At 47.6% G+C, this 15,278-nt stretch overlaps 1 protein-coding gene across 4 annotated transcripts in view; it reads right to left on the bottom strand.

Annotated features, from left to right (window-relative positions):
- The window catches only part of DDX20 (DEAD-box helicase 20), a 314,615-nt gene that overhangs the window by 169,497 nt on the left and 129,840 nt on the right, over positions 1-15,278 (bottom strand). Inside the window, exon 3 of one of the 4 annotated variants that reach the window (XM_063955364.1) lies at positions 14,689-14,884. The gene's annotated coding sequence lies outside the window, so the exon portion shown is untranslated. Of the gene's footprint in view, positions 1-3,197; positions 3,414-14,688; positions 14,885-15,278 lie in introns of those variants that run through there. The other 3 variants (XM_063955365.1, XM_063955363.1, XM_063955366.1) reach the window with 3 other exon arrangements.

Below are 15,278 nucleotides of genomic sequence, written 5' to 3'. Positions count from 1 at the left end.
TTTCTGTTCCCTAACCTTTTGTGCAATAATTTTACCTCAGCACTTACACATATCCAAACAGGTGTCGGCGTTGTTAACGGAGACACCCTCCCACACACTTATCCGCTCTATCACCTCCTTAGAGGAGCCTTTTACCTCAGACATGACACACGCGTACCGACACACCACACACACAGGGGATGCTCTATTTGAAGACAGTTCCCCCACCAGGCCCTTTGGAGAGACAGAGAGAGAGTATGCCAGCACACACCACAGCGCTATATAATACAGGGATGTACACTATACTGAGTGATTTTTCCCCTATAGCAGCTTATATACACAGTTTTGCGCCTAAATTTATGTACCCCCCTCTCTTTTTTACCCTTTGTGTACCAGGATACTGCAGGGGAGAGCCTGGGGAGCTTCCTTCCAGCTGAGCTGTGAAGAGAAAATGGCACCGGTGTGCTGAGGAAGAAGGCCCGGCCCCCTCAGCGGCGGGCTTCTGTCCTTTTATGTACTTTAATGGCGGGGGTTAATGCACATATACAGTTTATCAGACTGTATTATGTGCTTTTCGCCAAGTAAGGTAATCTAATTGCTGCCCAGGGCGCCCCCCCAGCGCCCTGCACCCATCAGTGACCGGAGTGTGTGGTGTGCTAAGGGAGCAATGGCGCACAGCTGCAGTGCTGTGCGCTACCTTAATGAAGACCGGAGTCTTCAGCCGCCGATTTTCAACTTCTCTTCAATCTTCTGGCTCTGCAAGGGGGACGGCGGCACGGCTCCGGGACCGGACGACCGAGGACTGGGCCTGTGTTCGATCCCTCTGGAGCTAATGGAGTCCAGTAGCCTTAGAAGCCCAAGCTAGCTGCAAGCAGGTAGGTTCGCTTCTCTCCCCTCAGTCCCACGTAGCAGTGAGTCTGTTGCCAGCAGATCTCACTGAAAATAAAAAACCTAACAAATACTTTCTATCTAGGAAGCTCAGGAGAGCCCCTAGGGTGCATCCAGCTCTGGCTGGGCACAGATACTAACTGAGGTCTGGAGGAGGGGCATAGAGGGAGGAGCCAGTGCACACCAGATATAGTACCTAATCTTTCTTTTAAGAGTGCCCAGTCTCCTGCGGAGCCCGTCTATACCCCATGGTCCTTACGGAGTACCCAGCATCCACTAGGACGTCAGAGAAAGTGGCATGATAAACACTGCCCATTTTAGCAGCGTTTTGCTGATTAACTATTGCCCTGTAGGGGAGAAAAGGAGCCTGCAATGGCTGCTTTTTGCCATGGCTTATTTTAACGCCATATTTTTTTTAGGCCAGGACAGGTAGCAGAGGAACAGGTAGTGTGAAGAACTGTGGGAGACAGGAGGGAGAGATCATCCCCGACCCCCTTGCTCTGACCCCACCCACCAAACAGTCCCCCAGGCGTCACCCCCTTGGCTCCCATACCTACCCTATTCCCTCCTCTTCCAGAGCTGTCACGTCTCCGTCACATTGGGAGCCATTTGGGCGCACACCAGGGCTTCCCCTAAGTGCACATTTAGGAAACAGGACCTACTGCGATTAGTAAATATAGATGGGTTGATAAATACACATATGTCAAACCATGGTGAACAATTAAGTGGACAGATAATCTACCACCCAATCAGCCTGACAAGTAGGAGCTGATTGGCTGGTACTTTGGGGTAGATGTATTATTCATTGTTATTAGGGGAAAGTGGTATTAGGGCACCGATATGCAGGGCAATGTATGAACAGACAGTGGTACTGACCATCCAACACCTGCACCTATCGCAGCTGCAAGTGACGTTGCCCATACACCACAGCCAGGGACAGCGCTATCCCTGGCTGTGGCGGGTTCCGGCTGCATGTGAAATCTTGCAAAGCGAGTAGCGAGATCTTGCACATGCACGCTGGAGCCGGCCGTGCAGGGAGACACGCTGATGCGCTGTGTGCTCAGGTGGGGATCGCCAGAGGGGAGAATGCGCATTCCGCTGCTTAGGCTGACAAGAAGTTCTTAAGGTGGGTACACACTAAGCAACGTGCTCTATGAGCGACGTTTCCCTCCCGGGCTGGGGCAGTCAACGGCTGTGCATACACACTGAGCGATATGCAAACGATATCACTCAGTGATGTCATGCAGTGCATGCAGTTTTTGGACGATAGTCTAAATTGAGCTGCGAGGGTCATTAACGACCCGCAGGGCCACACGTCGCTCGTCAGCGGCGGCATACACACAGAGATAAAGTAAACAATGTCGCTCAATAAAAGTCAAAATGAACGACGTCGTTTAATTTATTGCTAAGTGATTAATAGGGAGAAAACGCAGGATATGTGAAATGATAGGGGCAAATGCAGGATTTGTGAAGAGGGGTTTCCAAAGTGGTGGAGAAATGACGTGCGGTGGGGAACTAATATATATATATATATATATATATATATATATATATATATATATATATATGTATATATATATGTATATATATAAAAGTACTGTAGAGGCCAGCAGCAGGATCCTGGCACCGGCGGTGAGAAAAGGAAGTTCGGGACTCAGGACAGACCACAAGAGTGTATCACCAGGCTGGCTCCCCAGACCCATAGAAAGTTGGAACTACAGTGCACAGGAGGAGCTGTACGCTACCGCTGCAGCTCCTATCTCTAGATTCAGCCAGCCAGCTGTCAATTGCGACTATGAGGATGGGGCAGGTCCAGCGTGTCTCACACAGCTCTTCCGTCTCTCTGCCCACCCGCCCCCTCTCCCAAACAAACGGGAAAAAAATCAGCCAACTACGGTGATGTATCCGTGGCGGGGGGGTACTACATACTTGAACAAAAACGTGTGTTAGTGACCTTTACATCTTGTCGAGGTCCTTCCTGCTTTGCCTCGGTAATGAGGTGTAATAGCAGCACAATCCGTGCCGCTATAATACATCCCCCTTATCTCTCTCCAAGGTTTGATACATCTCCCCTTCAGAGTGAGAGTGTGTGTGACAGATATAATAGATATGCAGTTAAGCTTTCCCAGGACAATGTGAGAGCTGTCAGACACATGCACCAGACACACACACACTCCGGGGGTACATGAGACACACGCACAGACAGTAACATGGAGCTGGGGCACTGCCGTATAGACAGCGCAGGTAAATGACGGAGGTAAATGACACAGGTAACACTGAGGCCATGCGGCTGGCAGTGGTGTGAGGGGAGACGACGGACAGGACATTACCCAGAATATTGACCTAAAAGCCACCTGCCCCCAGTTCTGTCCTCCCTCTGCCGCTTACCCCAGCCGTAGCTCCGCCTCCTCCTGACACGGTCGGGAGCCGCCGCCGCACTGCACGCTGGGTACTGTCGCATGACACTCCGTAACTATGAGGCGTGGCCTACGAGGCAGCTATGGTCCTGACTCCTGCAGAAGGCAGGTTTTAAGACACACTCTCGTGCCGTGCGGGGCAGATCGATGCAACACGTATAGTTAGTGCTGCTGTCTACATTTGATAGAAAGTCACAGCAGCGGCCATACATCATGCGCTTGAATTATTTGTAGTATATACATCCAATGTGTGAGCATTTTAATAGGTGTACAGTATTTTGTTTCTCTCCCTGGTTACCTGATTCGTGGGCTACAGTTTGCAGTAGCGAATCATGAAAATTGGAGTACTAAGGCCTCTATTCATAAGGAATGAGAAAACACGAGGCTGAAGTTAACTTCTTATTCACTTCTTATTCAAGCTCCAGCTTCTTATTCAGATCATTCAGTTTTGCAAGGGTTAATGAGTCTTGGGCAACAAATTTGACACCTGAAATTCACAGAGTAGGGTCCCTTTCATATGACCCACCTGTATTTTGGCTTGCCCAACACTGGTTTGGGCATGAAATACACTGGCAAAATGGGCACCTTAACGCTATCATTTTCTATTATGAATAAGTAGCTGTCATTTTGCAAGGGTTAACGAGTCTTGGGCAACAATTTTGACACCTGAAATCGACTGAGTCGGGTCACTTGCATATGACCCACATGGATTTTGCCTTGCCCAACACTGGTTTGGTCATGAAATACGCTGGCAAAGTGGGCACCTTAACACTATCCTTTTCTATTATGAATAAGTAGCTGTCGTTTTGCAAGGGTTAACGAGTCTTGGGCAACAATTTTGACACCTAAATTCAACAGAGTCGGGTCATATGACCCACATGTATTTTGCCTTGCCCAACACTGGTTTGGGCATGAATTACTATTTTGAATAAGTAGCTGTAGTTTTGCAAGGGATAACGAGTATCGGGCAAAAAATGTGACATTTGAGGTTGGTGACCTGCATTCATGTAGTCTCATCTATTAATAACCCTTTCACATTAAAAAGAGTAACAACCATTCAGAATCTTGACTAAAATGTGATTCTTCTGAGATCCTTATTTTATGACTTATTATCACTCATAATTAAAAGAACTACACTTTAATATATTTCTCTAACGTCCTAAGTGGATGCTGGGGACTCCGTAAGGACCATGGGGAATAGCGGCTCCGCAGGAGACTGGGCACAAAAGTAAAGCTTTAGAACTACCTGGTGTGCACTGGCTCCTCCCCCTATGACCCTCCTCCAAGCCTCAGTTAGATTTTTGTGCCCGAACGAGAAGGGTGCACACTAGGGGCTCTCCTGAGCTGCTTAGTGAAAAGTTTAGTTTTAGGTTTTTTATTTTCAGTGAGACCTGCTGGCAACAGGCTCACTGCATCGAGGGACTAAGGGGAGAAGAAGCGAACTCACCTGCGTGCAGAGTGGATTGGGCTTCTTAGGCTACTGGACATAAGCTCCAGAGGGACGATCACAGGCCCAGCCATGGATGGGTCCCAGAGCCGCGCCGCCGGCCCCCTTACAGAGCCAGAAGACAGAAGAGGTCCGGAAAATCGGCGGCAGAAGACGTCCTGTCTTCACCAAGGTAGCGCACAGCACTGCAGCTGTGCGCCATTGCTCCTCAGCACACTTCACACTTCGGTCACTGAGGGTGCAGGGCGCTAGGGGGGGGGCGCCCTGAGCAGCAATAAAAACACCTTGGCTGGCGAAAATACATCACATATAGCCCCCAGGGCTATATGGATGAATTTTAACCCCTGCCAGAATCCATAAAAAAGCAGGAGAAAAGTCAGCGAAAAAGGGGCGGAGCCTATCTCCTCAGCACACTGGCGCCATTTTCCCTCACAGCTCAGTTGGAGGGAAGCTCCCCTGGCTCTCCCCTGCAGTCACTACACTACAGAAAGGGTTAAAAAAGAGAGGGGGGCACTAATTAGGCGCAGTATTAACAATACAGCAGCTATAAGGGGAAAAACACTTATATAAGGTTATCCCTGTATATATATAGCGCTCTGGTGTGTGCTGGCAAACTCTCCCTCTGTCTCCCCAAAGGGCTAGTGGGTGTCCTGTCCTCTATCAGAGCATTCCCTGTGTGTGTGCTGTGTGTCGGTACATTTGTGTCGACATGTATGAGGAGAAAAATGATGTGGAGACGGAGCAGATTGCCTGTAATAGTGATGTCACCCCCTAGGGGGTCGACACCTGAGTGGATGAACTGTTGGAAGGAATTACGTGACAGTGTCAGCTCTGTATAAAAGACAGTGGTTGACATGAGACAGCCGGCTACTCAGCTTGTGCCTGTCCAGACGTCTCATAGGCCGTCAGGGGCTCTAAAGCGCCCGTTACCTCAGATGGCAGATATAGACGCCGACACGGATACTGACTCCAGTGTCGACGGTGAAGAGACAAATGTGACTTCCAGTAGGGCCACACGTTACATGATTGAGGCAATGAAAAATGTTTTACACATTTCTGATAATACGAGTACCACCAAAAAGGGGTATTATGTTCGGTGAGGAAAAACTACCTGTAGTTTTCCTGAATCTGAGAAATTAAATGAGGTGTGTGATGATGCGTGGGTTTCCCCCGATAACAACTGATAATTTCTAAAATGTTATTGGCATTATATCCTTTCCCGCCAGAGGTTAGGGTGCGTTGGGAAACACCCCCTAGGGTGGATAAAGCGCTCACACGCTTGTAAGGGCTCTACCCTCTCCTGAGATGGCCGCCCTTAAGGATCCTGCTGATAGAAAGCAGGAGGGTATCCTAAAATGTATTTACACACATACTGGTGTTATACTGCGACCAGCAATCGCCTCAGCCTGGATGTGCAGTGCTTTGTTGGCGTGGTCGGATTCCCTGACTGAAAATATTGATACCCTAGATAGGGACAGTATATTATTGCCTATAGAGCATTTGAAAGATGCATTTCTATATATGCGTGATGCACAGCGGAATATTTGCCGACTGGCATCAAGTCTAAGTGCGTTGTCCATTTCTACCAGTAGAGGGTTATGGACACGACAGTGGTCAGGTGATGCGGATTCCAAACGGCATTTGGAAGTATTGCCTTATTAAGGGGAGGAGTTATTTGGGGTCGGTCTTTCAGACCTGTGGCCATGGCAACAGCTGGGAAATCCACGTGTGTACCCCAGGTCGCCTCTCAACATGAGAAGACGCCGTATTATCAGGCGCAGTCTTTTCGTGGACAAGCGGGCAAAAGGTTCCTCATTTCTGCCCCGTGACAGAGGGAGAGGAAAAAGGCTGCAGAAATCAGCCAGTTCCCAGGAACAGAAACCCTCTCCCGCCTCTGCCAAGCCCTCAGTATGACGCTGGGGCTTTACAAGCAGAATCAGGCACGGTGGGGGGCCCGTCTCAATGAATTTCAGCGCGCAGTGGGCTCACTCGCAAGTAGACCCCTGGATCCTTCAGGTGATATCTCAGGGGTACAAATTGGAATTCGAGACGTCTCCCCCTCGCCGTTTCCTAAAGTCGGCTTTACCGATGTCTCCTTCTGACAGGGAGACAGTTTTGGAAGCCATTCACAAGCTGTATTCCCAGCAGGTGATAATCAAGGTACCCCTCCTGCAACAGGGAACGGGGTATTATTCCACACTGTTGTGGTACCGAAGCCGGACGGCTCGGTGAGACCGATTCTAAATCTAAAATCTTTGAACACTTACATACAGAGGTTCAAATTCAAGATTGAGTCACTCAGAGCAGTGATTGCGAACCTGGAAGAAGGGGACTACATGATGTCTCGGGACATCAAGGATGCTTACCTTCATGTCCCAATTTACCCTTCTCACCAAGGGTACCTCAGGTTTATGGTACAGAACTGTCACTATCAGTTCAGACGCTGCCGTATGGATGGTCCACGGCACCCCGGGTCTTTACCAAGGTAATGGCCGAAATGATGATATTCCTTCGAAGGAAGGGAATTTTAGTTATCCCTTACTTGGACGATTTCCTGATAAGGGTAAGATCCAGGGAACAGTTGGAGGTCGGTGTAGCACTATCTCAGGTAGTGTTGCGGCAGCACGATTGGATTCTCAATATTCCAAAATCGCAGCTGGTTCCGACGACTCGTCTTCTGTTCCTAGGGATGATCCTGGACACAGTCCAGAAAAAGGTGTTTCTCCCGGAGGAGAAAGCCAGGGAGTTATCCGAGCTAGTCAGGAACCTCCTAAAACCGAGCCAACTCTCAGTGCATCAATGCACAAGGGTTCTGGGTAAAATGGTGGCTTCCTACGAAGCAATCCCATTCGGCAGATTCCACGCAAGAACTTTCCAGTGGGACCTGCTGGACAAATGGTCCGGGTCGCATCTTCAGATGCATCAGCGGATAACCCTGTCACCAAGGACAAGGGTGTCCCTCCTGTGGTGGTTGCAGAGTGCTCATCTTCTAGAGGGCCGCAGATTCGGCATTCAGGACTGGGTCCTGGTGACCACGGATGCCAGCCTGCGAGGCTGGGGAGCAGTCACACAGGGAAGGAATTTCCAGGGCTTATGGTCAAGCCTGGAGACATCACTTCACATAAATATCCTGAAGCTAAGGGCCATTTACAATGCTCTAAGCTTAGCAAGACCTCTGCTTCAAGGTCAGCCGGTGTTGATCCAGTCGGACAACATCACGGCAGTCACCCACTTAAACAGACAGGGTGGCACAAGAAGCAGGAGGGCAATGGCAGAAGCTGCAAGGATTCTTCGCTGGGCGGAAAATCATGTGATAGCACTGTCAGCAGTATTCATTCCGGGAGTGGACAACTGGGAAGCAGACTTCCTCAGCAGACACGACCTCCACCCGGGAGAGTGGAGACTTCACCCAGAAGTCTTCCACATGATTATAAACCGTTGGGAAAAACTCGACAGGTATTGCGCCAGGTCAAGGGACCCTCAGGCAATAGCTGTAGACGCTCTGGTAACACCGTGGGTGTACCAGTCAGTGTATGTGTTCCCTCCTCTGCCTCTCATACCCAAGGTACTGAGATTGATAAGATGGAGAGGAGTAAGCACTATATTCGTGGCTCCGGATTGGCCAAGAAGGACTTGGTAACCGGAACTTCAAGAGATGCTCACGGAGGATTCGTGGCCTCTACCTCTAAGAAGGGACCTGCTCCAGCAAGGACCCTGTCTGTTCCAAGACTTACCGCGGCTGCGTTTGACGGCATGGCGGTTGAACGCCGGATCCTGAAGGAAAAAAGGCATTCCGGATGAAGTCATCCCTATCCTGATCAAAGCCAGGAAGGATGTAACCGCAAAACATTATCACCGCATTTGGCGAAAATATGTTGCGTGGTGCGAGGCCAGTAAGGCCCGACGGAGGAAATTCATCTGGGTCGATTCCTACATTTCCTGCAAACAGGAGTGTCTATGGGCCTGAAATTGGGGTCCATTAAGGTTCAAATTTCGGCCCTGTCAATTTTCTTCCAAAAAGAACTAGCTTCAGTCCCTGAAGTTCAGACGTTTGTAAAAGGGGTACTGCATATACAGCCTCCTTTTGTGCCTCCAGTGGCACTTTGGGATCTCAATGTAGTTTTTGGGTTCCAAAAGTCACATTGGTTTGAACCACCTAAATCTGTGGAGTTAAAATATCTCACATGGAAAGTGGTCATGCTGTTGGCCCTGGCCTGGGCCAGGCGCGTGTCAGAATTGGCGGCTTTATCCTGTAAAAGCGCTTATCTGATTTTCCATTCGGACAGGGCGGAATTGAGGACTCGTCCTCAGTTTCTCCCTAAGGTGGTTTCAGCGTTTCACCTGAACCAACCTATTGTGGTGCCTGCGGCTACTAGGGACTTGGAGGGCTCCAAGTTGCTAGACGTTGTCAGGGCCCTGAAAATATATGTTTCCAGGACGGCTGGAGTCAGAAAATCTGACTCGCTGTTTATCCTGTATGCACCCAACAAGCTGAGTGCTCCTGCTTCTAAGCAGACTATTGCTCGTTGGATTTGTAGTACAATTCAGCTTGCACATTCTGTGGCAGGCCTGCCACAGCCAAAAATCTGTAAATGCCTACTCCACAAGGAAGGTGGGCTCATCTTGGGCGGCTGCCCAAGGGGTCTCGGCTTTACAACTTTGCCGAGCAGCTACTTGGTCAGGAGCAAATACGTTTGTAAAATTCTACAAAATTGATACCCTGGCTGAGGAGGACCTGGAGTTCTCTCATTTGGTGCTGCAGAGTCATCCGCACTCTCCCGCCCGTTTGGGAGCTTTGGTATAATCCCCATGGTCCTTACGGAGTCCCCAGCATCCACTTAGGACGTTAGAGAAAATAAGAATTTACTTACCGATAATTCTATTTCTCGTAGTCCGTAGTGGATGCTGGGCGCCCATCCCAAGTGCGGATTGTCTGCAATACTGGTACATAGTTATTGTTACCAAAAAATCGGGTTATTGCTGTAGTGAGCCATCTTTTCTAGAGGCTCCTCTGTTATCATGCTGTTAACTGGGTTTAGATCACGAGTTATACGGTGTGATTGGTGTGGCTGGTATGAGTCTTACCCGGGATTCAAAATCCTTCCTTATTGTGTACGCTCGTCCGGGCACAGTATCCTAACTGAGGCTTGGAGGAGGGTCATAGGGGGAGGAGCCAGTGCACACCAGGTAGTTCTAAAGCTTTACTTTTGTGCCCAGTCTCCTGCGGAGCCGCTATTCCCCATGGTCCTTACGGAGTCCCCAGCATCCACTACGGACTACGAGAAATAGAATTATCGGTAAGTAAATTCTTATTTAATGGAGCTAAAAAAATAAATAAATAAAAAATAATATAGCAGTTGTATCCAAAATGAGAATATCTATTCATAAATACCCACATTTTTTTACAAATATCTGAAACCACAAAACAGAATAACAAATGGAATAATTTAATGCCATCTTATTGATCACCCTGTACTATTCAATTAGCCCCGAATGCAGCCTGCTGCAATAAACAGTGATAAGTAATGCTGGCCATACATCAGAACGATTTCTTTCCAACCAGCCAACTAGTTGGCTGGTTGGAAAGATAATCTGGCAGTGTGTGGGAGCAAACGATTATCAGCCGTTTGCTCCCACACTCTAAAAAAACGTCCAGAAACGGTCTGTCCAACTAGTTGGGAAAATCAAACCTGTTCTAGTGTAGGGGGAAAGTTTCCCCCAACTGGTCGATTAGTAGGCGGAGACCAATGTGTGCCTGTCCTACAGCAACGCTATGTGGTGCCCCTCCATGCCAGCAGCACACCTGAGAAAGGTGCAGCCTCCAGAACCAGTTGGGTTTTCAGTCCCGGGGGTGAGCCTGGGACCCCTCGCTGCACTCTTCAGCAAGTACATGAGCTTCCCCAGAGCGGTCAGGCTGAGCTCGAAGGAGTCACACTCCGCCCCCAGAAAGCGCTGATACACGGCGCACTGCCCCCCGGGCTCAGCGGCTCCGTCCCGTGTGCAGGCTTCTGCTGCTGCAGAAAGGGGAAGAAGGCGCAGCCATCCCGGGCACCGGACTGTCAGTCGGACCTCACGTCCCCGGGGCACCCCTCCTCCGCAGATGAAGCAGCAGCCCGTCACCGCTGCCATCAGCCGCTGCGTGCGGGACATTGTGGCGGCCCCGGGCTCTCTCATGCCCCCCTCTCACTGTGCCAAGTCCTAACTGGCGCATCTCAGCCAGAGCCCGGAGCTGGTGCAAAGTTTCTGCGGGTGGGGGGGGACGGGGGGCAGAGGGCTCTGCGCTGACCGCCCCCCCCCCCCCCCCCCCCTGGGGTTACTGACAGTTGCTGATGGTCTAGTAGTGGTGCTGCGGGTTGAGGCTGAGCACAGGACTTAGGATCTGCCCCCCCTCATACCCGCCCCCTGGCAGAGCACGTGGCCGCCGGGCGTAGAGCCAGGGTGACACAGCGGCATCAGCGCACCCCACTACCAGTAACCCCTGCTCTGCCAGGCTCACCCACTGCACGGTGACCGTACATTAGGGCTGAGTATATCTTAGCGCAGGACAGGCAGCAGGTGCTGCCCTCCACAGTGTACGAGTACTGGCTATACATATTCTGATCATCTGCTGTATGTGCCAGTCCCGAGTATCGACACAGTACAGTATATTAATACAGACTATACCCATCAGTTGCTCTATAGCATAGTAATGAGTATCTCCCAGAGACAGGGCAGGATAGTACTGACCTACGGTACACTATATAAGGCACCCACTGACTGTGCTCTCTGTGGCACACATTCAGCACTGTCCTGTCTGTGGTACATACTCAGGAGTGACATATAGAGCAGCTGATGACTATAGTCAGTACAAATTCATTATATAGGGCACCCACTGACAGTGCTATCTGTGAGGTACTGATTACTGACCATTCTCATCAGCTACACTATAGGACAGTACCGAGTATCTCCCAGAGACATGACGGGATCAGTACGAGGTCCTGGCGGTCAGGAGACCAACAGCCGGAATCCCGGCGGCGAGCGCAGTGTGTCGGTCGCCCCAGGGTCATATTCCCCTCCGGGTGGTGGCGTGAACCACCACCCAAGAGGGGTGACCAGCTAGCGTTCGGGACTCCGACCGCCAGTATTTAAGCTGGTGTTGGGATTCCGGCATCAGTAACCTGACCGCCGGGATCCCAACAGGCGGGAAATTGACTGCCTCCCTTTGACAGGCAATGGGTGCCCTTTATAGTATATCAGTACAGAGTGTACTCTTCAGTTGCTCCGCAGGTCAATACGGAGTATGTCGCAGAGACAAGACAGGGCTATTAGTACTGACCAGCATCTTCCAAAGTATTACTGTAGCTGCACTATACTGTAGGTCCACACTGAGCAAGCAGCCCAACGCATCTTCGTTCGTCCCGGCATGAACAGGCTGTGGCTTGCACTGTGTCCCCTGCCCACCCCACCCCCTCACCTGGCAGTAAACCATGAGTCTAAAATATGTAGATAATATTATTATTAATATATATATATATGGCGCCCATTACAGAGTACATAAACAAATGAGCAGAACAAGAAACAGCACATACAGTTCAAGATGATATAGGACAAGTACAACATATTTAACAATAGCTGCACCAGCAAATCCTGACACTGGAACAGGTAACGGTGGCAGAAAACCGAGACTATGGTGCCATCGAAGGGAGTATAGAGTATAGCATAGTGTAAGAGAAGCAAAAGCACATGAGGGAGAGGGACCTGCTCGTGAGAGCTTACATGTACAGTAATAATGAATGGTGTTTAGCTGCAGTGAGAATACCATTCTTAGGGGGAATCCAATTTGGTGTGAACAGCTCGAAAGTAGGTGGTTATAATAAAAATCTGTGAGTCCGGTGGTGGTGCGAGTACCACATACAGCCACACTTATTTGTGGGTGCGAGCTGTTTGTCAATTTAATAAATGTATGGTGAAAGAAAAGCACAGTTTCACTGACACTGTCCGCCTACTTCGGTGACATCACAAGTTGGACAGAAGTTGGTAGGTTGGTTGGTCTGATGAAAAGTTGGTTAGATGTGTGGAGCACTGTTTTTGTTGGACAGACAAGTTGGACGGTTGGAGGTTTGGAAAGTTAGAAAAAAGTTGGTTTGATGTATGGCTAGCACAAGTAGCCCGTTTCTGGAGTGCCTTGACTATGTTATCAGATATGTCCAGGAACCTATTCCAGATTATTTGTGTAAACTCTATAAAACAACTAATTTACTGTGTGAGAAAAGAGGTTCTAATTTAATAGCCCCTGGTGTTAAATATTAACGATAACACCCTTTTTCACACCATGAAATATAACGAGGATAATTAAGTTACCCACTTAACTTGGTATGTACAAGCAGTGTTTGTTTGTCTCTTGTCTCGAAACTTTTCCATGTCATCTTTACCTGTAAAAGTGAATATAAAATGCTCACGACAGTCATCCATGTCACTATCCAAATTTAGGTCATTATGGTATTTTTTTATGCAATCTTCTGCCTCGTTTTTTGTCATAAAGTATAGTAGTGATGGTATAAAAACTTGACCGGAAAATGTATGTTTATGATCTCCTACCCAATTCTGTGCTGCAATCATGTCTTTCAGTATTGCAGGTTCCTTTAAAAAAAAATTGGAAACATTAAAAAAGGAGTTACAAATTATGTTATCCTTGTGTACCATGCAATGTGATGGTATGCACAAAACGTACAATTTTTATTTTATTTTTTTATGTTATACGGTTTTTAAAATATAAACATGTTGTTTATGGAATATTTATAGAATAAAAATATGTTTTTTTATTTATAATGGAAATTAAAGGTTACTTTTATAATAATAATAATAATAATAATAACATCAAATATAAAATGTTATTTATTTGTTAATAAGGCCACTGATCCAGACTTCCCCTTTGGGTCAGTTTCCAAAATGATTCATTGGAAACCAGCCTATGCGCTTGAGCAAACAGCATGAATTGTACAATACAAAAGTTATCCAGGTCTGTGTCATCACTAGGAGGGTCAAGGATGCTCACGGGTGTTGTCCTCCAATGGGCTAACACCAAAATGCAAGCTTCTCCTCAGTGACACGAGCTGAGTGCTGCATTGTAACATTACATGCAGCACTGATCCTGTAACATTGAAGAAGCTGGCAGTGCAGTCACAGCTGTCTCCAGGGTCAGATGAGCATCTCCCGTACCCCAGGAGTTATGGAAATGTTGGTTTGGGCTGTGTGGCCACATCCCCTTGCTACGAGGCCATCCACCTTTTCCCCAGAGCTGCAGCATGTGCCACAGGGCTCATGGAAGCCCCTGCCCTGGGCATTTGCGGGGCATGCCTGCAAAGTCCAAACCAGACTGTGCAGGTATACTTCCAATCCTTATGAGGATAATACTTAAGGCATTCTGAGTAAAAGTGGCATTCAGAGTGACTAATTCATGTTTCTACACATTGTATTAAAATTATCTAGGCTACAGAGTTGCTATTATAATCAAGTGCTGCTTCCGCCCATAAATTAAGCAACAAACCGGAGCCATCACAAGCTTATCAACAATTGTGTACACATTTACAGCCTATATGCAAACACAAGGAACATCTGCTCTAATGGTTGGTCTATGGCTACACAGACTGGACTCAATCCAAATCACTTCCCATAAACTCCAAATGGTCAATACATGTCAATCGCTTTGCAGTGAAATACTCATTGCATGCGGAATCGCAGTGGCACCTGCACATTGCAATTGCAGCACATGTGCAGTCTGATAATAATCGCTGTTTCATGATAAATGTCCATTGCTTACAAACATGAATTAAACCCAGAATGTAATATCTATAGGGTGCTAGTGAAGTTCTGATATTGCTAGTAAATTTGGGGAGGGGTGGGTTAGACCCAAAAATATAAAATCATTCAATATTCATAAACCTGCACAATATTCAATGAAGATTCATTGAGACGAACCATGATTACGTGACCGACAGTGACGCCTGGCACAAGAGCTTCTTCTATTAACTCTGTGGTGGCAACTTCAATTCCCTTTCCAGGATCTTTAAATTCTTTGATTCCATCATAGCAGTGCCAGGAATCATCATCTGTTAGCCTGAAGAAGCAAATAAAATGTTCTCCAACATTGTAGGTTACTGCTACCGGCTTATACCTAGGTAGGGAAAATATATAATAGTTTAAAAAAAGGCTATCAATCTTTAATAGAGTTTACATGTTATTGACTCTGATATATGTCGCTTCAAATTCTGAAAGCATATAGTATTGTTAATGTGTTTATTTTTAAAATATATTTTTCAAATTTGAGTGAATAAAAACTGTACAGTAGCAGTCAATAAGATAAACATCTGGCTTATATGTCATAAAAATAGACATAGAAGGAAAGAATCAAAATTGTCTATACACATTGAGATATAAATAAAGTATAATCTGAGAATACATACAAATCTCGTGTTAATTGTTAAGACAACTGTTTAAACTTTACTTATGAAGCTATAAAAGGTGAGAACATTCTAACACACTATACATAAAAAAATATTAATAAAATA

The sequence above is a fragment of the Pseudophryne corroboree genome, chromosome 2, assembly GCF_028390025.1.
Source record: "Pseudophryne corroboree isolate aPseCor3 chromosome 2, aPseCor3.hap2, whole genome shotgun sequence".
Lineage (NCBI taxonomy): Eukaryota > Metazoa > Chordata > Amphibia > Anura > Myobatrachidae > Pseudophryne > Pseudophryne corroboree.
The sequence above is the reverse complement of the archived record's forward strand: the minus strand, read 5'-3'. Positions and strand labels throughout refer to the sequence as shown.